Raw genomic sequence first — 26,629 nt, forward strand, 5'->3', positions numbered from 1 at the left:
CTGTAACCACAACACCGAGAAGCAGTGATCTGTGTGCTTCACCAGTTGCCTTTCTCTCTCCATTTTACACAGCCCACTCCACACCATAACAGCCCTACTTTCTCTATGAAATAGTTCTCTCTCTCTTCAAAACAACCAAACGGAAGAAGAGTGAGAAAGCGAGGACGAAAGAGAAAGAAAGATCTCAGCCTGCCCGGAGCAGAGGCGGCACATTATTGTTCTGCGAGGGCCTCCATTTTACCATCTTCTTTTTTGGATTACTATATTTATATAGCAATACGCAAACCACATCACAGGCTTTTGAAATCTCACCCCGGCCAAGGAATCTAGGCTCTCTGCTTGCTGCACACAGCTGTTTTACAGGCCGCTCTGCTCTGTAATTCTGGCTTTATTTAGCCTGCCTGCACACACACAAACACTACGGAGAAGCTCCCCAACCTGTTTGGAAGAGATCCATAATATTAACAGAATGTTGCTCCTCTCTCTATATCCCCTGACCCCAGTGAGAGATAATGTAGCAGGCGTAAAATAAGTAGAGAAGGGGCAAGTAGAGATGCCGCTGACAGTGGGCTTGTGAGATGCCGGACATAAGGCACTTTTTTGGAACGTCCCTCGACTCCTGCCCTGTCAACAGACATCCCCCCCAAACAAAAAAACCTGACTCTCAGAGAATGAGTGTACAACTGGTAAATAGTCGCTGATATTCAGTCAGGTGTTTATAGATAACGTTAAACAGAGCCTGACCTCAACAGGAGCATTGTCTGAAATTAAGCTAGCTGTAGTCTTAACAAAAGAGGGTCATATACACTACCGTTCAAAAGTTTGGGGTCACTTAGAAATTCCCTTGTTTTTTTAAAGAAAAGCACCCTTTTTTTGCCCATTAAAACATCAAATTATTAAATTAACTAATTAAAAATGGATCAGAAATACAATGTAGACATTGTTAATGTTGTAAATGACTATTGTAGCTGGAAACGGCTGACTTTTTAATGGAATATCCACATAGGCGTACAGAGGCCCATTATCAGCAACCATCGCTCCTGTGTTCCAATGGCACGCCGTGTTAGCTAATCCAAGTTTATCATGTTAAAAGGCTAATTGATCATTAGAAAACCCTTTTGCAATTATGTTAGAACTGGCCTTCTTTAGAACCAGAATAGAACCCGCAAAACACCAGGCTCAACGTCAACTCCGGGATGCTGGCCATGGCAGAGTTACAAAGAAAAAGCCCATATCACAGACTGGCCAATAAAAAGAAAATTTTAAGATCGGTTAAAGAACACAGACTCTGGACAGAGCAACTCTGCCTAGAAGGCCAGCATCCCGGAGTCGCCTCTTCACTGTTGACGTTGAGACTGGTGTTTTGTGGGTACTATTTAATGAAGCTGCTAGTTGAGGACTTGTGAGGCGTCTGTTTCTCAGTCTAGACACTAATGTACATGTCCTCTTGCTCAGTTGTGCGCCGGGGCCTCCCACTCCTCTTTCTATTCTGGTTAGAGCCAGTTTGGCCTGTTCTGTGAATGAGCATTGTACCAGATCTTCAGTTTCTTGGCAATTTCTCGCATGGAATCGCCTTAATTTCTCAGAACAAGAATAGACTGACGAGTTTCAGAAGAAAGTGCTTTGTTTCTGGCCATTTTGAGACTGTAATCGAACCCACAAATGCTGATGCTCCAGATACTCAACTAGTCTAAAGAAGGCCCATTTTATTGCTTCTTTAATGAGAACAACAGTTTTCAGCTGTGCTAACATAATTGCAAAATGGTTTTGTATTGATCAATTAGCCTTTTAAAATAATAAACTTGGATTAGCTAACACAACGTGCCATTGGAACACAGGAGTGATGTAGATATTCCATAAAAATAATTTCCAGCTACAATAGTCATTTACAACATTAACAATGTCTACACTGTTTTTCTCACCAATTTGATGTTATTTTAATGTACAAAAAAAGTGATTTTCTTTCAAAAACAAGGACATTTCTAAGTCACCCCAAACTTTTGAACGGTAGTGTAAGTTCTCAACAAAATAACTTTGCTTTACAGAAAGTATTGAGACAGACAGTGGTGTGGCAGACTGCAATGCAGGAGGCAAAGGATACACATAGAGAGGAATCAAGCAGAGAGAGAGGTTAGTAATGCAGTGGTTCCCAATCTTGGGATCAGGGACCCATGTGGGGTCCCCTGCAATTGAATGGGGTCACCTGAGAGAATCTGTTATCTTAGCAAAAATATGAATAAGTAGTTTCTCTTTTAAATTGGTATGGAATATAACATTTTCCAGTCAACTAAGGGCCTTTGCACTGTAAGAATGAATGTCTTTATGTGTTGGAACAGCCTGCTGGACCTAATCTCATGTATATACAGCTCTCATGTATTAAACTGCTTAAAAGAGAGTAGTGACACAGTGGTGAGGCAAGCTGCAATGCAGGAGGAGGCAGATGAGACAGAGAGAGGAAGCAGGGTAATATTGAAAGTTCGAAAGTGCTAGACCACCCAGGGGGTGAGATCTCGAGAAGTACTTACATTTCTATGTACTCACTCTGAAGGGCACATGACAAAAATTTGTTTGCACGGCTGAAGGATTAATAGACATCAATTAACTTTTTTGTATTCCCTTTATACCGGGATATTTTACCACATTTCTTTAGTAGATCCTGGATCTCTGGAAGACGAGATAAGGGGTCAAGTATCATGTCATCCGCATAAAGTGACACTTTATGCTCTAAGACCCTTATTGCTATAGCTAACGGCTCAATTGGGAAATAGCAGAGGGGACAGAAGACAACCCTGTCTTGTCTCACGTTAAAGTTGGAAATGTCTTCATATGAGAACTGCGCATTTTAAAGGGTTGTAGAAAAATATATAAAGTAAAAAAGTTCTACCTGATGACATCATCATATTTTTACCACAGATGATAGAAACGCGCCGTCTTCACATGCAGACACTGGTATTGTGCTGGAGATAATGAATATGAGATTGAAAAGTGGCGGAATTGCCCTTTAAACTTTCGCAGGTTATGTGCCATTTTACACATCAAAACACAAATGGCTATAGTGGCTAACGCCCCTGCCCCGAAGCCAGCATCAGTTAGCCAGGCGCATCTCCCGGCGAGCAAACAAAATTACTACAACTACAATTACCTCTTTCGCAATCTGGTATGGACCCTTTGTCGACACGGCCCCCCGCCGTACTACCACGACTGGTCCGGCGACTTAACTCCATCCGCTGCGCCCTCAACCGGCCTTCGCCGCACGTCGGAGCAGACGCTTCTACATACCCCAGCCTGCTAACTTTAAATGGCGTGTCTCCCGCATGCTAGCGTATTAACGACTACCCCGCAGCTTCCCTGTTCCATCTATTGCTGTTCACTGGACCCTATGATCACTTGGCTACATAGCTGATGCCTGCTGGACTGTTCATTAATCACGGTACTCCATTTTGTTTATTTTTTGTTTATCTGTCGGCCCCAACTCAGGCCCTGTGTGTACTGTAGTTAACCGACCCTCTCTGCCCATTCATTGACATTTTACCTGTTGTTGTTGTCTTAGCTGATTAGCTGTTGTTGTCTTACCCGTTGTTGCCTTAGCTAGCTCTCCCAATCAACACCTGGGATTGCTTTATGCCTCGCTTTATGTCTCTCTCAAATGTCAATATGCCTTGCACACTGTTGTTTAGGATAGTTGTCATTGTCTTAGTTTACTGCGGAGCCCCGAGTCCCACTCAACATGCCTCAGATACCTCCTTTGTCCCACCTCCCACACATGTGATGACCTCACCCAGCATAACTAGCCCGTCCAGAGATGCAACCTCTTCTCATCACCCGGTGCCTGGGCTTACCTCCACTGTACCCGCACCCCACCATACCCCTGTCTGCACATTATGCCCTGAATCTATTCTACCACGCCCAGAAATCTGCTTCTTTTATTCTTTGTCTCCAACGCTCTAGGCAACCAGTTTTGATAGCCTTTAGCCGCACCCTCATCCTACTCCTCCTCTGTTCCTCGGGTGATGTGGAGGTAAACCCAGGCCCTGCATGTTCCCAGGCACCCTCATTTGTTGACTTCTGTGATCGAAAAAGCCTTGGTTTCATGCATGTCAACATCAGAAGCCTCCTCCCTAAGTTTGTTTTACTCACTGCTTTAGCACACTCTGCCAACCCTGATGTCCTTGTCGTGTCAGAATCCTGGCTTAGGAAGGCCACCAAAAATTCTGAGATTTCCATACCCAACTATAACATTTTCCGTCAAGATAGAACTGCCAAAGGGGGAGGAGTTGCAATCTACTGCAGAGATAGCCTGCAAAGTAATGTCATACTTTCCAGGTCCATACCCAAACAGTTCGAACTTCTAATTAAAAAAATTAATCTCTCCAGAAATAAGTCTCTCACTGTTGCCGCCTGCTACCGACCCTCCTCAGCTCCCAGCTGTGCCCTGGACACCATTTGTGAACTGATCGCCCCCCATCTAGGTTCAGAGTTTGTTCTGTTAGGTGACCTAAACTGGGATATGCTTAACACCCCGGCAGTCCTACAATCTAAGCTAGATGCCCTCAATCTCACACAAATCATCAAGGAACCCACCAGGTACAACCCTAAATCCGTAAACTTGGGCACCCTCTTAGACATTATCCTGACCAACTTGCCCTCCAAATACACCTCTGCTGTCTTCAATCAGGATCTCAGCGATCACTGCCTCATTACCTGTATCCGCTACGGGTCCGCGGTCAAACGACCACCCCTCATCACTGTCAAACGCTCCCTAAAACACTTCTGCGAGCAGGCCTTTCTAATTGACCTGGCCCGGGTATCCTGGAAGGATATTGACCTCATCCCGTCAGTTGAGGATGCCTGGTCATTCTTTAAAAGTAACTTCCTCACTATCTTAGATAAGCATGCCCCGTTCAAAAAATGCAGAACTAAGAACAGATATAGCCCTTGGTTCACTCCAGACCTGACTGCCTTCGACCAGCACAAAAACATCCTGTGGCGGACTGCAATAGCATCGAATAGTCCCCGTGATATGCAACTGTTCAGGGAAGTCAGGAACCAATACACGCAGTCAGTCAGGAAAGCAAAAGCTAGCTTTTTCAAGCAGAAATTTGCATCCTGTAGCTCTAACTCCAAAAAGTTATGGGACACTGTAAAGTCCATGGAGAACAAGAGCACCTCCTCCCAGCTGCCCACTACACTGAGGCTAGGTAACACGGTCATCACGATAAATCCATGATAATCGAAAACTTCAACAAGCATTTCTCAACGGCTGGCCATGCCTTCCTCCTGGCTACTCCAACCTCGGGCCAACAGCTCCGGCAGCTACTCGCCCAAGCGTCCCCAGCTTCTCCTTTACCCAAATCCAGATAGCAGATGTTCTGAAAGAGCTGCAAAACCTGGACCCATACAAATCAGCTGGGCTTGACAATCTGGATCCTCTATTTCTGAAACTATCCGCCGCCATTGTCGCAACCCCTATTACCAGCCTGTTCAACCTCTCTTTCATATCGTCTGAGATCCCCAAGGATTGGAAAGCTGCCGCGGTCCTCCCCCTCTTCAAAGGGGGAGACACCCTGGACCCAAACTGTTACAGACCTATATCCATCCTGCCCTGCCTATCTATGGTCTTCGAAAGCCAAGTTAATAAACAGATCACTAACCATCTCGAATCCCACCGTACCTTCTCCGCTGTGCAATCCGGTTTCCGAGCCGGTCACGGGTGCACCTCAGCCACGCTCAAGGTACTAAACGATATCATAACCGCCATCGATAAAAGACAGTACTGTGCAGCCGTCTTCATCGACCTGGCCAAGGCTTTCGACTCTGTCAATCACCGTATCCTTATCGGCAGACTCACAACAGCCTTCGTTTCTCAAATGACTGCCTCGCCTGGTTCACCAACTACTTCTCAGACAGAGTTCAGTGTGTCAAATCGGAGGGCCTGTTGTCCGGACCTCTAGCAGTCTCTATGGGGGTTCCACAGGGCTCAATTCTCGGGCCGACTCTTTTCTCTCTATATTTCAACGATGTCGCTCTTGCTGCTGGTGATTCCCTGATCCACCTCTACGCAGATGACACCATTCTGTATACATCTGGCCCTTCCTTGGACACTGTGCTATCTAACCTCCAAACGAGCTTCAATGCCATACAACACTCCTTCCGTGGCCTCCAACTGCTCTTAAACGCTATTAAAACCAAATGCATGCTTTTCAACCGTTCGCTGCCCCGCTCTGTACGCTTGTTTATTCCATGTGTAACTCTGTGTTGTTGTTTGTGTCGCACTGCTTTGCTTTATCTTGGCCGGGTCGCAGTTGTAAATGAGAACTTGTTCTCAACTAGCCTACCTGGTTAAATAAAGGTGAAATAAAAAATAAAATAATAATAATAATAAAGTTGTGCAAAGTAAAGCACGCCCTTCTTTTGGGGTAAAGGTGCAAAGAAATTATTAAATAAATGCAATTTCAGCAGGAGCTCGCTAGCACCCCCAAAATGTCATATTTTGGGTCATATCGGTGGTTTTTCGTCTTATCTCGATCGCCCACTGGAGTTTATAGTTTACCCACTTTTTGGCCACTACATCACTGCTGGCACTAATAACAGTGGTGAGTGCTTGTGTGAGTGTGTGCGAGCGATCTGGGTGAGTAGAGTCAAAATTCCTGCTCGCATTAGCGAATGCCACCAGCACATCTTGCCAACTTGGAAAAGATCAACGTTAACTGACGGGCTTTTCTTTCCTTTAACGAACAAACTTTCACAGAGATACGTCTTTCTTTGATCTCCCATCACTCGGTTGCAATTATTCCCAAACAATACCTTCAAAGATGCCAGATGGTCACAGACACTGTTGTTGCAACACATTTTGTAATCAAAACGTAATCACCCGGGGCCTCATTTTTAACCGATGTGTACATTTCAAACTAAATATCGGCGCATGCCATGCATACACGTTTCCCATTATCAATCACACACGTTTCCCATTATAAATCAGACCTGTCATAAAAATGTACGCCTATGAACAAGCATTAAAAAAAAGCCCTCCCGTTCACCTTTTATGGTGACAATAATGCCCTTTATAATTTGGTGCTATTGGATTTAGGCCACGCCAGTTTGTAAAATAAAGAACAATGGCATATTTGATCACATTCCTGTAGAGGTGTGAGCACAATGTTTTTATATTTTGCAGTGACTTTTTCAAACTAAACATGCATGCTGCCTATAGTAAGTGCCTGTCCGGGCATTCTGCAAGATTGATTGTATATTGGAAACTTTTTAAAAGTAGGCTACTATATCCCCCTACGCGAAGGATAGACTTTATTGTTGTTCAATATTTTGTTCGTCAATAGATTATTTTATTTCTATGTCTTCCCTTGGTATAGGCTGTGAGATTAAATAGGTTTATGGTGTTGTGCACCTATCGCACAGCAATACTTTAACCTACCCATACTACATAAGCTACCGGTCTATTTACTGTGTTGGCAGAATCTTGTATTTTTGTTGTTGTCAGCAGCACGTTTGAATTCAACAACGTTTTGCATCGACTTTTCCCTGAACCTAAATATGTTGGACTGCCCGTGAATTCTGAAACATTGTCTAAGCTACTCAAAACAAAAATTGAAATTACAGTAGGCTACATACAGTAGTAGCATAAATACTTCACAGTAAAAGATCACCTCTCGTGTTCACCAGTCAAATTCGTCTGTAGCCTATAAATGGTGCTGCCTATGGGATCACATACAGCAAAACTTTAAACACGTAGCCTATATGTTTACATACAGTGGTTATTCCTTTAAAAGTTGCGTCATACCATTGCACGCTTGATGAGTGCTGCGGAATGGTATGGCATGTTGGAGTGCATGACGTCATAGTATTTTACTGTCAACCATTGTTGCCATTAATACTAGTTGGACGACCAGAGGGCATCTTTGAGAAGCTAAGTTATTGAAATGACATGGAGCTGTAGGCCTAAGAGTCTTGTTTTCTGTAGCTGTTTTAGTGTAACTTACTTATTGGCATAAAGGCCGACTACAATGTACAGTACATCAATCAATCATTCATTCATTTGTGTATGTCATCACACAGCATACGAGTCATCCATGTCTTTTAAATACAGTCAAGCATTATAGTTATACAACAAATAACAAAGGGAGCCTTGAATAATGAAACAATGAATAAACCGCAACGTGTCGGCTTAAGGGATTGAATTCACGAATGCCTTTGACTGTTTTTAATATTGGCTGTACTAGAGACTTTCAAACCTTTTTTTGTTAGAACAGACTATATGCGATTGATTATTGTATTTGTTGTGCTGTTTATACTGTTATAAATGTAGCTGAATTACATGTATTAATATTATGGTGTTTCTATTCCAAGAAAAGTGAAAATGCATTTTACAGTAGCCTAGGCTTAAAATATGGCTCTGTACAACGTGACAGGTCGGGAGTAGGCCTAGGCTACTAATCGATTGCGAGTGAAGAGCAAAATAATAACAACGCTAATTGTAGTCTAACCAATACCCAAACGGAGATTCCGTGAAAAGAAAAATCTGTTTATCAAGACCATTCCCCATGCTGGTCTCAGAGCAGCGCAAAACGGTGCTGAAATAGTTGACCACACTATTGCTATTGCTTCAAATCCTATTATAACAAATGGATGACTTTGGGTGTTCCAGTAAGCAACAATTTGTTACCTTCACTAGCCTACTTTGTTCCATATTTCTGTCATTCAGTCATATTTATTCCCGTAGTAATTTGTTATGGATCCATCGATATGTGGTTAGAAAACAATGCATGTGGTGGGCTGTGCAAAGAGATGGATGAAGTTACATGCCTCGCAAACATCCATTAATACACTTAAAGTCCCTAAACTCAGCAAGTCCATGGTCCCGCTGATAGCGCATCAAGGGTGGATGGCTTATTTTGTATTCCAATTTATTGGAAAGGCTGCTAAACCATTTACACCTGGCCCATCCGCCTGACTCTCTACCAATGCCATCAGATTATTACTTTTATTGTTATCTATTCGGTAACATTCCACAAGTAAATGCAATAAATAAAACACCTACAATAAATAGCTCAAGTCTTGAAAATCTGGGAAACCTTTTAGATTTTTTTTGTATCTGTTTAGTTGCGGAGGCTGTATGGCTTCGCCATCAACTTGTTCATTTAGCAGATATCACTTGCCTATATTCAGTCAACACATATATTTGAAGAATATAATGGACTATAACAGACAATTTTCGTTTCTCTTAAGAAAAAACCTTACAGTGTAACAACAGTTTTAGTAAGTAATAAGCAATGGTCCAGTTACAGCTTCTAATGACAAAGTACAAACAAAAACTTTTTTTTCTTGTTGAGTGGACAGAGGAAGAGCAATTGTTACACTCTTGTTCTAAATTCAATTACTCTCTTCTTCTACATCCTCGCCATTCAGTACATTCAAATTCAATTGTAATACATTTTGTCCCGTTCAACAACTCCAAATCGCTTTTGCATGTGCTCCAAAGGGATAACTTGAAATTACATGATTTAGGTAAATTAAATAATTGAAAGGAACATTTTGATTATTTATTAGCCTCATGTAAAAATCATTGTCAAAAGTGCAAGAGATATTTTTGCATGACAAACTGGTGCTGTTAGATTACAACATAATTTATCTGCCAGTTTGGAACAATGTAAACAATACTAAATCAAGTATTAGTAAAACCAGAGGGTCTGGTCTAATGAAACAAAATGGTAAAGCCTTGTACAGCACAGCAACGTTTGAAAACAGGCGGATTTGTGAAATTGCTTTATCTGACATTTTGCGGTTGCATGAGGCTCGGTGATCACAGAATCAGTAGGATATTAAACTAACTCTCAAACAGGCAACAGAAGCAGGAACAGCATAGAGCTGAGTGACTCACTCATTCCTGGCTTTCGTTCAAAATAAGTTGTATTATAATGCAGGGTTAAAGACACATTCTTTCTGATTGTCCGTAGCATGCAGTATCTCATCTCGCTACAGCTCATTTTGTTTGAATTATTATGTGGATTATAATAAATGTATATATTTGTAGGGGTTGATGCATTTTCTGTTAGGGTAAATCTGGTCTGTGATACTGAATTAGAAGTAAAACTTTAGAGTACTTAAGCATTGAATACATTGCAAGTTTGCCCTTTTTTGGCCATGAGGCTACACTTTACAATAGGACTCAACTCTGACTGAGCACATCATCTATTGGTAGTCTAAACTGTGTCACAAATTGGGGGATTTTTCACACTTAGCCGAGCTATTAGACTACCTTTTGTAAATTAATGGAGGTGTGAATGTTTCAGTCACTCTCTCCTATCGCACTAGAGTCCTGCGTCCCGGAGTTGAGAGAGAACTTGGGTAAATACAATGGCGCAATTACACTTGACATGTGGACAGACGATTTTCGAAAAATAGGATACTTCTGCCTTACAGACCATTACATAAACGAAGAGTGGATTTTATCCACCACGAAGTGGGACAGTGCAGCTCCAAACTATAGATAACATAAGGCCGGCTATTGTGAAATAATACGTGTGGATCTTGTTGTTTTCCTCGATCGTTTCAAGAGGCCTACTGTCCACCTGGTAATTGTGTGGTCCCAAAGGATATAGTGTCACCTTCAGATGGATGTGTGGTTTCAGAAAGAAGCTAGCTGCACATTCTTTTCTTGTGAGCCTTCTTCTGCGAGCCTATGACCAGGCACAGTGGATGACATCCTTTTACTGCACAGCAATTTGAAGAGATCCAGTCATGAATGGACTGTTTTTGAAGTTATTGTTTTAGTATATTTATTTGCTGTCTAATATTAGAAGGCTCTTTAAAGCGATTTGAGTTGTCAATGTGCCGCATTGCATTGTGAAAAAATAATATTCATCTGTTCTTAATTCATGGCATGGTTTCTTTTTAGCCAAATGTTGAATAGACATGCAGGAAAATAGGAATAATATCCTGCTGTCTGTAGTCATAAAAACAATTAGGCAAAATAAATTGATATTATTTTGTTGGGTAACGAATCGGCTCTCTGAACTTTTATCTTCAATATAATCATTAATTCGGAAGGTTAAACCGATAGGTCTTAGCCCTGCAGTAAATTGAAATTAGATCACCAGGTTCATTTTTCATTGGGTTATAATAATCCTTGCCCTCTGGGAATGTTATAAACGTTATGGGTGGAGTTCGAAATGTTGCTGTCAGAAGTATTACAATGGAAATGAACTTTTAATCCAGCTGTCTGCGTTTTTCAAGACATGACATAATAGGGTACAGCGAGATGGGTTGGTCGATACTTTCCTCGTCAATCACCTTGAAAAAAAAAAAAAATTAAAAACTGAAAATCAACCAATGTCAGCCTTTAAATGCTTTATTATCCAAATGTTGAAAGTGCGTGTGGGCGACAGAAAGCAACAAAATGGTGCAGTTTGAGACCATGTGGTGGAGAGTGATGCTGGACGTGGGTCTGGGCAGGTGTGATGTAGTTGTTATTTGTATGTGTATGTTTTGTATTGTCTGAAAAGATCAAATAAAATCTTACCAAAAAAATGTAATAAGGAAAAATTACAAGCTTGCAACACGCATCTGATTATTCTTTTTTAATAGAATTTATTCAATTTATTTAGGTGACATTTTTCATTGTAACCACAATGTCACAAATAATTGAACGCACACAACTTGTGCAGATTAACTTGGTCAAAACATTTATTTTTTAAAGACCATCAGAAAAAATGTTGGTACTTATTTATTTTTGATCCAAAGCCACGAATTAGTTTGTCACTCAGCTTTTATGCTGACAAATATAGCTTTATGCTGCGAAATAGCATACTAAATTGACCAAGCCTAAGCAAATATATTAAATTGCCTAAATAAACTAGTACACTTCATAAATAAATGAAGTAGCTCAGGTCTTGAAAATATGTGCAACCCTTTTCCCCTCCCTATCCTCTCTGGACTCTCTTTCATTCAGTTTCAGAAACTCACTTTATATAGAGGGCCTGTCATTCTTTCACACTGTGGTAAATAAAGCCAGTTTGTTATTTAGAATTTATTTTCGGTCTGGTTTTAGAGGGATAGAAACTGAAAGTCCACAGTGCCTATATTTTGAAAATCGTCAGTCCACATTTGTATTTACAAGTTCTCTCTCAACTCCGGGACCACCCGGCAGCTGATTTTTTTTGTTACTGCTTGATGCAGGACTCTAGTGCCAGAGAAGAGAGACTCTTGGACTGAAATATTCACTCACATTTGCGAAAAGATATTTCAGACTACCCATTCCAAAAATCATCTAATGGCAAATGCCTGAATTTTGTTATTATGTTTCTATTAATAAGCGTGTCATCATATCCCCCATTTGCACAAAATACTTAGGTCTACTTGCCTGCTTTCAAGACAGTTCTTCAACCACCAGAAGACGTGTGAATGCATGGCTTGCTTGGAGGAAATTATATTATCACGTCAAGCTCAGTTTTTATATATTTTTTTATACATGAGGCCCCTGAAGAATTTAACTATCGTCAGGATCATTTTTTTGTGTCTGTCTGTTGGCAGTGCTTCGGCTCAGTCGAGTCCTTTCAGTACACTATCCGCAGGATTAGCTTAGAAGCTAGTCTGCAAACCCAGAGTCCTTTGGCCTTGTTATATTCTGTGTAGCTAGGGCTCTTGGTTTAAAGGATTCTAGGTCGGTAGGACACACAAAAAGCACCCCCATGCGGAAAGAGTGGCAGCTGAACCAATGAGGACACAGGGGCACCTATATTCAATACGGTGCCCCTTTTTAAAGCGACAAGGCCCACCCCTTTCTCTGTACATTTAAAACCCAAAGGATCCTTCACTGCCCATCTGGCACGAGTTCTCACACTCGTTAAGCAGAGGTTCTCCCTCTCTATAAATACAAACCCCCCCCTGTCACTCCAACCCCCCTCCCTACCACCCCTCCCTCCTCTACAGTGTACACTCATAGTCACACTAACCTTCTCTTGCCGCCCAGTGTAAAAGTCACGGAGATCACATGGGGGCCCTCACTATTTTTATACCCATTTACAGGTGGTGTCTCTTTTTGTCATTTAGTTATTATCCACAGTGGCTGGCTGGCAGCCCCGTAGTCCTGTCTGAAACTGGCCAGAATGAATCAGACAAATGTCTACTAATTTAGGGTGGTGGTAAGGGTTAGGATTGAATATAGGTAAACTGAGTGTAGGCTACTGCAGATCTCTATTTAGGGATTCTTTCTACTTTATGTGCACAATGTAGGACCTTGTAGTATAGTAGATTAGGGCAGAAGATGGCTGCCGTTTTACGGGCTCCAAACCAAAGGTACTATGTTGTGTTTTTTTGCCTTGTTTTGTACATAATGTTTCTGCTACTATTTCTTATGACCGAAAAGAGCTTCTGGGTTTCAGAACAGCGATTACTGACCTCGAACTGGACAAATATTTTTTCTTGAACGAGTCGGACGCGAATGATTTACACCAGATACCCGACAAGGCCTAGATCCCTGTCATTCGCGTGAAGAGAATACGCAGATAGAGGGGACGCAAGTCCGGGTGCCTTGTGAGAATTTGTCGGCGATTGGGTAACCCGCCTCTACCATCCGTCCTATTGGCCAACGTGCAATCATTGGATAATAAACTGGATGAGCTCTGTTAAAGACTATCCCACCAATGAGACATTAAAAACTGTAATATCTTATGTTTCACCGAGTTGTGGCTGAACGACGACATGGATAATATACAGTTGGCTGTTTTTTGCAAGACAGAACAGCTGCCTCCAGTAAGACGAGGGGTGGTGGTCTGTGTCTATTTGTCAATAACAGCTGGTGCGCGAAATCAAATATTAAGGAATTCTCCAGGTTTTGCTCACCTGAGGTAGAGTATCATGATAAGTCCCAAGAGCGTTTTCATCTATATTTTTCGTACCTGTCTATTTACCACCACAAACCGATGCTGGCACTAACACCACTCCCAATGAGCTGTACAAAGCCATAAGCAAACAAGAAAATGTTCATCTAGAAGCGGCGCTCCTAGTGGCCGGGGACTTTATTGCAGGGAAACTTATATCCGTTTTACCTAATTTCTGCATGCATTGTACATGTGCAACAAGAGGGGAAAAAAACTCTAGACCACTATTTTCTATACTCCCGATTCCTGCTTACAAGCAAAAACTAAAGCAAGAAGTACCAGTGACTTGCTCAATACGGAATTGGTCAGATGATGCAGATACGAAGCTAGAGGACTGTTTTGCTAACACAGGCTAGAATATGTTCCGGGACTCATCCGATGGTATTGTTGAGTACACCACATCAGTCACTGGCTTTATCAATAAGTGCATCGATGACATTGTCCCCACGTTGACCGTACGTGCATACCCGAACCAGAAGCCATGGATTACAGACAACATCTGCACTGAGCTAAAGGGTGGAGCTGCCACTTTCAAGGAACCCGGACACATAAGAAATCCCAATATGCCCTCAGACGAACCATCAAACAAGCAAAGCGTAAATACAGGACTAAGATGGAATTCTATTCGACTGGCTCCAACGCTCGTCGGATGTGGCAGGACTTGCAAACTATTATAGACTACAAAGGGAAGCCCAGCCGCGAGCTGCCCAGTGACACAAGCCTACCAGACGAGCTAAATTACTTCTATGCGCGCGTCGAGGAAAGCAACACTGAAGCATGCATGAGGGCACACGCTGTTACGGACAACTATGTGATCACACTCTCCGTAGCATTCTATAACATTCACAAGGCTGCAGGGCCAGACGGATTACCAGGATGTGTACTCCGAGCATGTGCTGACCAACTGGCAAGTGTCTTCACTGACATTTTCAACCTGTCCCTGGACGAGTCTGTAATACCTACATATTTCAAGCAGACCACCATAGTTCCTGTGCCCAAGAACACCAAGGTAACTTGCCTAAATGACTTCCGACCCATAGCACTCACGTCTGAAAGGCTGGTCATGGCTCACATCAACACCATCATCCCAGAAACCCTAGACCCACTCCAATTTGCATACTGCCCCAACAGATCCACAGATGACGCAATCTATATTGCACTCAACACTGCCCTTTCCCACCTGGACAAAAGGAGCACCTATGTGAGCTAAGCATTCAACACCATAGTGCCCTCAAAGCTCATCACTAAGCTAAGGACCCTGGGACTAAACACCTCCCTCTGCAACTGGATCCTGGACTTCCTGACGGGCCGCCCCCCAGGTGGTAAGGGTAGGCAACAACCCATCTCCCTGTTCCCCCATGACTGCGTGGCAAAGCACGACTCCAACACCATCATTCAGTTTGCCGACGACACAACGGTGGTAGGCCTGATCACCGACAACGATGAGACAGCCTATAGTGAGGAAGTCAGACACCTGGAAGTGTGGTGTCAGGACAACAACCTCTTCCTCAACGTGATCAAGACAAAGGAGATGATTGTGGACTACAGGAAAAGGAGGGCCGAGCACGCCCCCATTCTCATCGACGGCGCTGTAGTGGAGCAGGTTCAGAGCTGTCCACAACACCAACAAACTATCATGGTCCAAACACACCAAGACAGTCGTGAAGAGGGCATGACAAAACCTTTTCCCCACTCAGGAGACTGAAAAGATTTGGCATGGGTCTTCAGATCCTCTAAAAGTTATACAGCTGCACCATTGAGAGCATCCTGACTGGTTGCATCACCGCCTGGTATGGCAACTGCTCGGTTTCCGACCGCAAGGCGCTACAGAGGGTAGTGCATACGGCCCAGTACATCACTTGGGCAAAGCTTCCTGTCATCCAGGACCTCTATACCAGGCGGTGTCAGAGGAAGGCCTTAAAAACTGCCAAAGACTCCAGCCACCCTAGTCATAGACTGTTCTCTCTGCTACCGCATGGCAAGTGGTACCGGAGTGCCAAGTCTAGGTCCAAAAGGCTTTTGAACAGCTTCTACCCCCAAGCCGTAAACCTGCTCAACAGCTAATCAATGGCTACCCGGACTATTTACATTGACCCCCCCCCCCCCCCCCCCCCCCTTTTTGTTATGCTGCTGCTACTCTCTGTTTATTATCTATGCATAGTCACTTTACCCCTACCTACATGTACGTATTACCTCAATTACCTCGACTAACCGTAACCCCCGCACATTGACTCGGTGCCGGTACCCCCTGTATATAGCCTCTTTATTGTTATTTTGTTGTTGCTCTTTTATTTTTTACTTTAGTTTATTTAGTCAAATAAAAGTTTTTCCTAACTCTTATTTTTCTTAAAACGGCATTGTTGGTTAAGGGCTTGTAAGTAAGCATGTCACGGTAAGGTCTACACACGTTGTTTTCGGCGCACGTGGCAAGTAACACATAGTTAGAATGGCTAGGCTAAGTGTCGCTACACTCTCCAGCTCCCCTCTTTGAATGTTAGCCGGCCACAAAGACTTTGGCCTCTTAATCAGTGGTTTGCAGGTCCCCTGAGTCAAGCCAGCCCCACTATAAACAGAACACCATGTGTTACAAATAGAGCCCAGTGGTGCTATTCATCACACCACCTCCCCTATTCTTTCTCTCTCGTTTTCTCCCTCTCTCTGTTAGTGTTCGTCCCGTCCTCTCCCTGCCCTGTTGTAGTAGATCCTCCTTGAGCCATATGTTGTTCTCCCAGTGACTTTGGTTTTTGGCAGCCCGTGTTGAAGCTCCACGGAGATCAGCTTTGTTTCTGTGCTATTCAGCACTTTGAGCTGGCTGCTGGCATTTGCCTATGGATTTACAGTCCATAAGTCAACTTGAAGGCAAACCTAGTAGGTTTTTAGTTGGGAGTTGGGGGGTATTTTTTGGCACAGGCTTTTGACAAAGAAGACGTAACATATTATTTGATATTCCCATCATCTTTGATAAGGCACGAATAACTTAAGTTGTAGTTTTGGTATGGTGTCTTTGTAAGTTGTACCCTTAAGCGAATCTAAGTTGTGTTAGCGTTAGCAAGGATTTTGGCAAAGGTGTACTGTATATTTTTCCTGAAGGGTCATAATTTATCTTGGTCAGTCACGCCATTCATTGAAAACATGATTTTAAAAGGTCTCATGTCTCACCTGTATAAATATTATCCTAAACCTTAGATGTTTCTCCTCACAAAGGGGTTATTCACTGCGGTGCCTGGACAGTGGAGTGGGTCATGGGAAGAAGTGGAGATGGGAGGGACGTATGTTGGCACAGAAGAGGGCACCTTCCCATCAGAACAAACCAACCCAACCCCCCTACCATTAGACCATTCTGGTAGTCACTCCCCATGACTGGTTGCCACCACTGTTTCAGGAGGGTCGGGGGTTGGGCTGTGGGGTCTGGGGTGGGGTAGCTGTCTGTCCCTCAGTCTCTGCCTCCCCCTCTCTCGCTCTCTGTGTCGTATTGAGCCATATTGGCCCTGGATAGTGCATATGTTCACTTCTGGGAAAGCCCGGAGAACAATGTCTAGCACTCCGGCATAAAATGTCTCTGGCATCCTGGGAGGCTCCTTCAGTTCTGAGTCATGGAATTGAAAGTATGATGTATCTTAGCAAAGTGCGGGCAATCCTCCTCGACTGTGTGTTATGTCAACTTTTGTCATCTGCATTGGGTTGTGTGTGTGTGTCATATTGCCCTGGTTTGCAGTTGAACATGTCCTGAGAAAGGATGTGGGGGACATTTTTCTCCCAATGAAAATATGTTGCACAACTTGCACTGGAGCTCGAAGTATCTGAGCTTTGTAGCAACAAAAAAAAGCGCACGTGTTATTTTTTTGGGACCGCATTGTATCTGTTGTGGGGGAAAAAATTGGACCACCCATGCGGAAAAATTATATAGTTACATTCAGTTTAACAACATGTATGTGCATGTATTTATGTACACGTAAATCACAGATACAGTGCATTCGGAAAGTATTCAGACACCTTGACCTTTTGCATATTTTGTTAAGTTATAGCCTTATTTCTAAAATGGATTTCTTATATTAAATCAATCTACACACAATACCCCATAATGACAAAGCACAAACAGGTTAAGAATGTTTTTCAAATGTATATAAAAAAAAACTTCAATATCACATTTACATAAGTATTCAGACCCTTTACTCAGTACTTTGTTGAAGCAACTTTGGCAGCGATTACAGCCTTGAATCTTCTTGGGTATAATGCTACAAGCTTGGCAGACCTGTATTTGGGGAGTTTCTCCCATTATTTTCTGCAGATCCTCTCAAGCTCTGTCAGGTTGGATGGGGAGTGTCGCTGCACAGCTATTTTCAGATCTCTCCAGAGATGTTCGATCAGGTTCAAGTCCGGGCTCTGGCTGGGCCACTCAAGGACATTCAGAGACCTGTTCCGAAGCTACTCCTGTGTTGTCTCGGCTGTGTACTTGGTGTCGTTGTCCTGATGGAAGGTGAACCTTCGCCTTAGTTTGAGGTCCTGAGCGCTCTGGAGCAGGCTTTCATCAAGGATCTTTCTGTACTTTGCTCCGTTCATCTTTCCCTTGATCCTGACTTGCCTCCCAGTCCCAACTGCTGAAAAACATCCCCACAGCATGATTCTGCACCACCATGCTTTACCGTAGGGATGGTGCCAGGTTTCTTTCAGACATGACGCTAGGCATTCAGGCCAAAGAGTTCAATCTTAGCTTCATCAGACCAGAGAATCTTGTTTCTCATGTTCTGAGAGTCCTTTAGGTGCCTTTTGGCAAACTCCAAGCGGGCTGTCACGTGACTTTTACTGAGGAGTGGCTTCCGTCTGGCCACTCTACCATAAAGGCCTGATTGGTGGAGTGCTCCAGAGATAGTTGTCCTTCTGGAAGGTTCTCCCATCTCCACAGAGGAACTCTGGAGCTCTGTCAGAGTGACCATCGGGTTCTTGGTCACCTCCCTGACCAAGGCCCTTCTCGGCCTGGGTAGCCAGCTCTAGGAAGAGTCTTGGTGGTTCCAAACGTCTTCCATTTAAGAGTGACGGAGGCCACTGTGTTCTTGGGGACCTTCAATGCTACCCTTCCCCAGACCTGGACACAATCCTGTCACGAAGCTCTACGGACAATTCCTTCCACCTCATGGCTTGTTTTTTGCTCTGACGTGCACTGTCAACTGTGGGACCTTATATAGACCGTTGTGTGCCTTTCGAAATCATGTCCAATCAATTGAATTTACCACAGGTGGGCTCCAATCAAGTTGTAGAACCATCTCAAGGATGATCAATGGAAACAAGATGCATCTGAGCTTAATTTTGTGTGTCATAGCAAAGACTCTGAAAAAGGTATTTCAGTTTTTCTTTATTTTATATACATTGACAAACATTTCTAAATAACTGTTTCTGCTTTGTCATCATTGGGTATTGTGTGTAGATTGAGGATTTAATTAAAATATATATTTTAGAATAAGGCTATAATGTAACAAAATGTGGAAAAAGTCAAGGGGTGTGAATACTTTCCTAATACAATGTACAAAACATTAGGACAGACTGACCAGGTGAATCCGGGTGAAAGCTATGATCCCTTATTGATGTCATCTGTTAAATCCACTTCAATCAGTGTAGCTCTGTAATGAACATGATGGGAGACAGAGAGCTGCTTTCAAGCGCAGGGCGCAGCAGGTGTGTATTTGTGAAGGACCACAGGAGGAAGCAGGTAGCTGGGTCCAGGGGCAGGCAGAAGGTCATACACAGGGGGTCCAAAAAGGCAACAGTACATGCAGGGAAAAGCCTAGTAACGTCGTCCGGGAGATCAGGCAATAGGTTAATAACAGGAAATCCGATAGGCTAAAGTACAGGTAGGGAATAGACAAAAGGCATCGTTAGTGAGGCAGGCAAAAACTATCAGACACAGGAGGATTAAATTACGGGAAACACAGCGCTCCGAATAGAAGTGTGTCACAAAACAAACAATACCTCACAATGATGGGGTGCAAAGAACTGAACTAAATAGTGTGTGATGATGACATACAGGTGTGTGAACAGGTGATCAGAATTCAGGTGATTGGGATCTGGAGAGTGAGCTGCGTTCAGGGGATCTATGTGTTTGAGAGTGTGAGCTGGAAAGTGGGCTGGAAAGTGAGCTGCGTTCAGGGGAACTACGTGTTTGAGAGTATGAGTCGGAAGCAGGCGTTACAAGATGAAGAGAGGGAAACAGGTTAAATAAGGATTTTTAAGCCTTGAGACAATTGAGACATGGATTGTGTGTGTGTGCCATTCATAGGGTTAATGGGCAAGACAAAAGATTTAAGTGACTTTGAACAGGGTATGATAGTAGGTGCCCAACGCTGCTGGGTTTTTTCACGCTCAACCGTTTGCTTTGTGTCCACCACCCAAATTACATCCAGCCAACTTGACACAACATGGGCCAGCACATCTTGTAGAGTTCATGCCCACACAAATTGAGGCTGTTCTGAGGGCAAAAAGGGGTGCAACTCAATAAAGCCTTATGTACATATATTTAAATATATGTACAAACATACATGAGCATAGTTGAAATTGGCCTTTTCATGTATCTCTGGGAAATATTTTAAATATTTAAATACAGTGAGGTCGAACAGTATTTGGACAGTGACCATTTTTGTTCTTGCTTTGGCACTGTACTCTAGGACTTTGGATTTGAAATGATACATAACCTGAAAACTACTTATTGTTGGCAGAGAGGTTTGAAACCCTCTTTAATGTTCTATTAATTTCAGCGCCTGATGTCGCTAGGCAGGCCAAAATTCCACCCACGCAAAACAAGCAGAAATTTCAGTAGTAGCAGTGCGTGCGTGGGTAAAATCACTGGGGAAGCCAAGTCAGGGGGGAAAAAAACATATTACAACCCATGTGTGGTGATAATTGCGTTGTTTGCTCTAAAACCGGTTAGTTCATATGCCTTGCTACCGTGATACAGTATATAGGCCTAAGGCCGAGACAATAAGAAGACACTGGAGAATAAATTCAACCACACCTTTGTTTCATCACAAAACCGGAGAACAACCTCTGTCAGGTGAAGTCCACAAAGCATGTTGCATGTAACAAACAGTTTCATGACCAAGCAAGTTAATGTTTCTGACATTTTCAGACTACTAAACAACTATTGATTTAGAACTTCATCGAGTTACCGCAAGTCTCAATTCCAGCACCATTTCAAGATCATCAAATCACCTCTGCTTAGTCTAATACAGTGACAACTAAAAGATACCAAAAACGATTTAGTCAATGTAAGCTAAATATGATGTGACTGTCCATGTTTCTGATGTGTGTGTGTGTGTGTGTGCATGCAAGTAGAAAAACATGTTGACTCACCCTACTTGTCGATAAACGCCAATGCCATCCTTCTCTCTTTCATGTTGACCACACTTGTATTTTTTGTTGGCTGTATCATGTTATGGGTATATTTGTTATTGGCATGGACTAGGGAGTGTTTTGGGATTAAAAGAAATGGAATAGAGCTAAGCACAGGCAAAATCCTAGAGAAAAACCTGGTTCAGTCTGCTTTCCAACAGACACTGGGAGACAAATTGACCTTTCAGTAGGACAATAACCTAACACACAAGGCCAAATATACACTGGAGTTGCTTAACAAGACGAAATGGAATGTTCCTGAGTGGCCTAGTGACAGTTTTGACTTAAATCGGCTTGAATATCTATGGCAAGACTTGAAAATTGCTGTCTAGCAATGATCAACCACCAACTTGACCGATCTTAAAGAATTTTAAAAAGAATGTTGCAAATATTTTGTTGCAAAGCTCTTAGAGACTTTCCCAGAAAGATTCACAGCTGGTATCGCTGCCAAAGGTGATTTCTAAAATGTGTGAATACTTGTGTAAACGAGATATTTCTGTATTTAATTTTCAATACATTTGCAAACATTTAAAAACAAATCTGAGTGCAACACAACAAAATGTGGAATAAGCAGTGACGTGTAGTCATGGATGTCAAGGGAAACCAGGCTTTCCCAAATCATTAACTAAGTAAAACAACATACAAAATAATTTATTTTTCATCTCTCTGTGTTTCATACATTCAGCCTCTTGCAAATTGAAGGAAATGTATCTCACCGGGGAAAGCATCTGAATGAAACTGCGCCCCTCTGTCTCAGTATGTGTAGCCCAACTATCTGATGCTGTCTGGTCAAAAAGAGTATGACATTGTTGCCGCCCGTAGCATTGAATGCAAAGGAAGCCAGCGAGCATTTGGCCTCCCTTGATCATTTTTTCAATAAAATTATAGCCACTCAGTGTTGAGCTAAACTGAGTGAGCTCAGCTGTGATTGTTCCCGGCTCACCCCAAAAGAGTGTCAAGTGAAGCCAGTTTGGCTTTAGCTTTCACATCTATCATATCACCAGAATCCAAACATCATTGACACAAAAAAAAAAATCGTTAAATTTCGTAAAATCGTCACATTCCTAAATTAGCCATGGATGGAGATAGGTATTTGGGCTTGTGGTTTTACTTAATTTGGCCAGTGATTATAACGCCGATTCTGATGCAACCATAAATGTATACATTGTGCCCCTGGCCTGAGAGGATAGTTAAACATGTAGCTAGATGTAGTAGGCCTGGCGTGTCGTTGCCCATGAAAGGAAGTTAGGCTAGCATTTTAGCCAGGTAGCCCAGGACAACAAAAATGAATAGCGTGTACTGTATGACAGAGTCATAGACCGTTTAGGCAACCGGATAGAGGAGAAAAGCATTGCTGGCATTTCTCTACAAATAGGGTGAGTCAACATGTTTCTTTCTACTTGCAGGCATGCACGCACACACAGACAGAAATCCATAGCATGCACAACCACATCATATTTAGCTTACGTTGATTGGACAAAAAAAAAATTGGTATCTTTTGTTGTAACTGTATTAGCTGAGTTAGTGGAGGCAGCGCCTGTTTTCTTTGCGACTTGCTGTAACTCTCCATGGTTCTAAATCAATAGTTTAGTCGTCTGAAAATGTTGGAAACATTACCTTGCTTGACCATGCTGTAGGTCATGTTTGTTACACGAGGACATCACTGGACAGATGCTGCTCTCCGGTTTTGTGATGAAACAATAGCTTGGTTGAATTTATTCTGATACTGTGTCTTCTTATTGTCTCGGCCTTAGGCCTATATATCACGGTGTCGAGGCATATGAACAGGTTATAGGTGATTTTACCCTTGCACCGCTACTGGGAATAAGTCAAGGGGTACGAATACTTTCTGAAGGCACTGTGTGCCACCACCCCAAAAGGGCACTTGGTGAATGGGAGGGCAAAGCGGCAGCTGCTCGGGCACAGGAGGACTCCTATCTGTGCACGTGCCTGCTAAAGTGCAACCATTTTGGCTGCATATGCTCCTAGATATTTTTGTATTTTTAAAAATAAAAAATCACCCAGATAATAATTGTTGTAATGATAGGCTTCACAGTGCAGTTGTTTCAGAGTGCCCTAAAAAAAAATGTGGAGTGCAGATCTGTTTAATCCAAAGCCTACATGTAAAGAATATTAAAGATTGCATCAGTGATTTGTATTTCTTTCTGAAGACGTAACGGCATGGGAATGCCTGTGTCTACCACTTTTGCGTAGCCAGTTAGCGATGCCGAAACAGTCATTTTTAAAGGCTTTCCAAATGAAATGTTAACTGCAAAGTAGGTTTACCTGGCAGAGTGATATGATCTTATGAAGATTTGTATCAATCAGGTGGTCTTTTGTTTTGCAAACTACTGTTGAGCAGCCAAACACCAGTCTCTTGAGGTTCACAATTTAAAAAAAAGAATTGTTTTCTTCCCCTGACCTCAAAAAGTGTCTCCTGAGCTGGGTTAAGCATTGTTGTGGACTTACATAATCCAATTTAGTTGTTTTTCAATTTAAGAAAAATTGATTTTGAGAGTGAAAAGCTGTAAAAAAAGACTCGGGGAAATCCGAAACCTGGGAGAGAAAAAAATCCAGTGTTTTCTGGTGTTATTATGGCGAATAAAATGTTTGGTTGGTAGATTTTATCTGGCTGGTGGACCAAAACATTTGTTTCTAGGCCCTGTTCAGCCATGTCACAGGAAGCCTAATATTCCACAAATGACTTTGTATTTTCAGTTACAGGTTTTTGTATCAACATTTTAGCTTTTTATAATAAACTAATGTCTTTACAGGGTTACATATTTGTTTCTAGAGCACAGCATGTCCTTCAAAAGTGACTACAGTTCAATATGCTATATCTCAATCAATACAATTTTTTTTTTTGTCCTGGTGCTCCTAGATTTGATGTTGTGCTCCTGAACATGTTCATTTAGATCCCTGATTAGAGCAACTAATGAGGTCGAAAACATGTCATGACTCTCATTTTAACTGGCTACACACACAGAACTACTGTAATTCTGTTTTTCTTTTGTGTTATAACTTTGTATGAATGTATGTATATAAGATGTACACAGTCCATAGGACATATCCATTTTACAATGGTGTGCCCGTACATGCCACATTATTCTGTACTTGTAACTCAAAATGGTAGCAATAACACATATAGATGAGCGTTATAAGGCCTATCCAGTTTTACAGCCCTCTGATATAGTGTACTAGGCTGTGAACATTCTTCTCCTATGTGTGGCTTTGGGCTGTCACCTAATAAAACCCAGCTGGACACAAAGACCAGCTTGGAGACCCCCAGGTTACACCTCCCAGTCCCATCCACCATCCCCACTATAATGATTGGAATTCAGATTTATGTAAATGCGGTTTTGCATATGAAACCAGGCTTGGCGTGCATCTGCAGGGAGATGGGAAGGGCCGGTGGGAGTCTCCCGGCAACCTGGCGATGTCTGAGTGGTGAAGGTCAGAGGGGAAAGGTCATTGGTTATTAAGGGGTGGCACCCCTGCACACAAAGCAAAGGGTTCATTGTCACAAAGACTGGGGGTGGGGGCAAGCAGTGCTGGTGTGGTGGGGGTAGTTATTGTTGCCCCAAGACAACAGAGCTAGCCTGAAATCAACCCTACCACCCCCACACACCATCCGTTTTTTTACCCCTGTTATTAATATTGCACTCACAATTGCGGCTGTCATTTCAGACACACTCTAATTTTAAAGGCATTCTGCCCCCCCCCCACACACACACACACTAAATGTCCCTTTCGGTTTGGTCCTCCCAATGGCTGCCAGTTATACATGACATGGGACCAAGTGTTCCTCGATACTAGTCTGCGAGAGATATGAGGATTATGGTAGTCAGTCGCTCAAGTTTTGCCCCAACTTCCCCCCCCATCCAAACTAAAGTCATCTGAACCTGAGTCTCAGGCGCTGACAGAGTTGAAAGTAAAGCCCACTTTTCTCCTCCGCTCAAACGACGCTATAAAAGTAGAAACCCAGGAAGCAGTCCTCTGGGTCTGATGTGCTCTTCCTGAAAACTGCTTGATGTGCCTCCGTCTGGAGCAGAGCAGCAGAGCTGGGCTGCTGGCTGAGGTGTGTGTGTGAGTGTGTGTGGGGGTGTGTGTCTGTGTGTCTGTGTGTGTGGGAGTGTGTATGTCCCAGCTCCCTAACCTCCCAACTGGGACATTGTGCAGAGTGCAACTGAACAGACTCACCCAGCCCATCCTGTCATTGTACTGTACAGCATGTTTAGCTGGCTGTGTCCAGTGTGACAGATCAATCTCATGAGCAATAGTCATACGCATCCGCTTCCTGTGTTCTCTGCCCTATGGGATTCACTTGGGTAGTTGACTTGGACCATTTGTGAAGGTTTGCTCTCTTTCCAGTGATGCAACAAAACCATGATCCTTTATATATTTTTTTATTATAGCTTGAAACTATCGGAGGAAGCGACTGTGTGAACCTTTAACCCGGGCACTATTTATTAAGTGCAACATGGTTGTTGAAACGTAATGAAGTTTAGTTCAGCCGACCAAGGATAACGTCCTCTGAAATCTTAAATGGCAAATGAAATAATTTTTGCACGGCACCAGCTCCCCGATGTCCTAGCTTGACAACTGTACATTTATTATCAATGTTTTTTTTAGCACCGCCGGCTTTGCCACTGTCTAAATGAATTTCCTTGTCAATTACCATTTAGGCTGTCTGCAGTTAGCATCAGCAGCTAATGTGCCACCTAAATAGGTTGGCGTACGTAAGGTAAAGTTCCCCATCCTGATTTTTCCTCTCAAACGTATTAAAATGCTTACAACGTTATACAGTATGTTTATTTAGGAAGCAATCTCTCTAAATGTATTTTTCCTGGTTTTATTATGTCTTTTGACTTTCATGTCTAAAGAACTGTGCAGACGGAGGCCTGACGCTTGTTGTATCGAGTACTTATTCCCCCCCCCACTTTTAAGCCGCTTAGTCTGTGTTGTGGCCAACTATAATAGACTTTCCAGACAGTCACAAAGGGAGGGAACTTTAGATCTGGGTTTTTGTTGCTTTCTGGGTGATTGTTATTGAGTAGGATTTTGAATTTTAAGTCGATTGAATCAAGTCAATGCATGTATCACTCCTGCTCCCTCTGTGGAGTGAAACACGTAACTTCATACTTTGATCAAACGTTGTTGAATTCTGCATTGTTTTTTAAGAGTTTGGCTGCTGTCGTCTAGCTGGTAAGCACAGTAGCACATACACACGTCTTAAAGCCTGTTAATAGTTGGCTGTGAGGGGGAGGGAAGATGTTGAATGTTTATGTCGGTGATGGTGTGTGCTGGGGCTACCCTCCGGTCTGAAGTGGTCATTGTTAGCGGCCTTGTCTAGACTG

General features: G+C 42.8%; 1 protein-coding gene across 2 annotated transcripts in view; it reads left to right on the forward strand.

Annotated features, from left to right (window-relative positions):
- Positions 1-26,629, forward strand: part of LOC120064993 (protein TMEPAI-like) — a 68,901-nt gene that overhangs the window by 14,635 nt on the left and 27,637 nt on the right. The window lies entirely within an intron of this gene.

Source organism: Salvelinus namaycush, chromosome 20 (genome assembly GCF_016432855.1).
Source record: "Salvelinus namaycush isolate Seneca chromosome 20, SaNama_1.0, whole genome shotgun sequence".
NCBI lineage: Eukaryota > Metazoa > Chordata > Actinopteri > Salmoniformes > Salmonidae > Salvelinus > Salvelinus namaycush.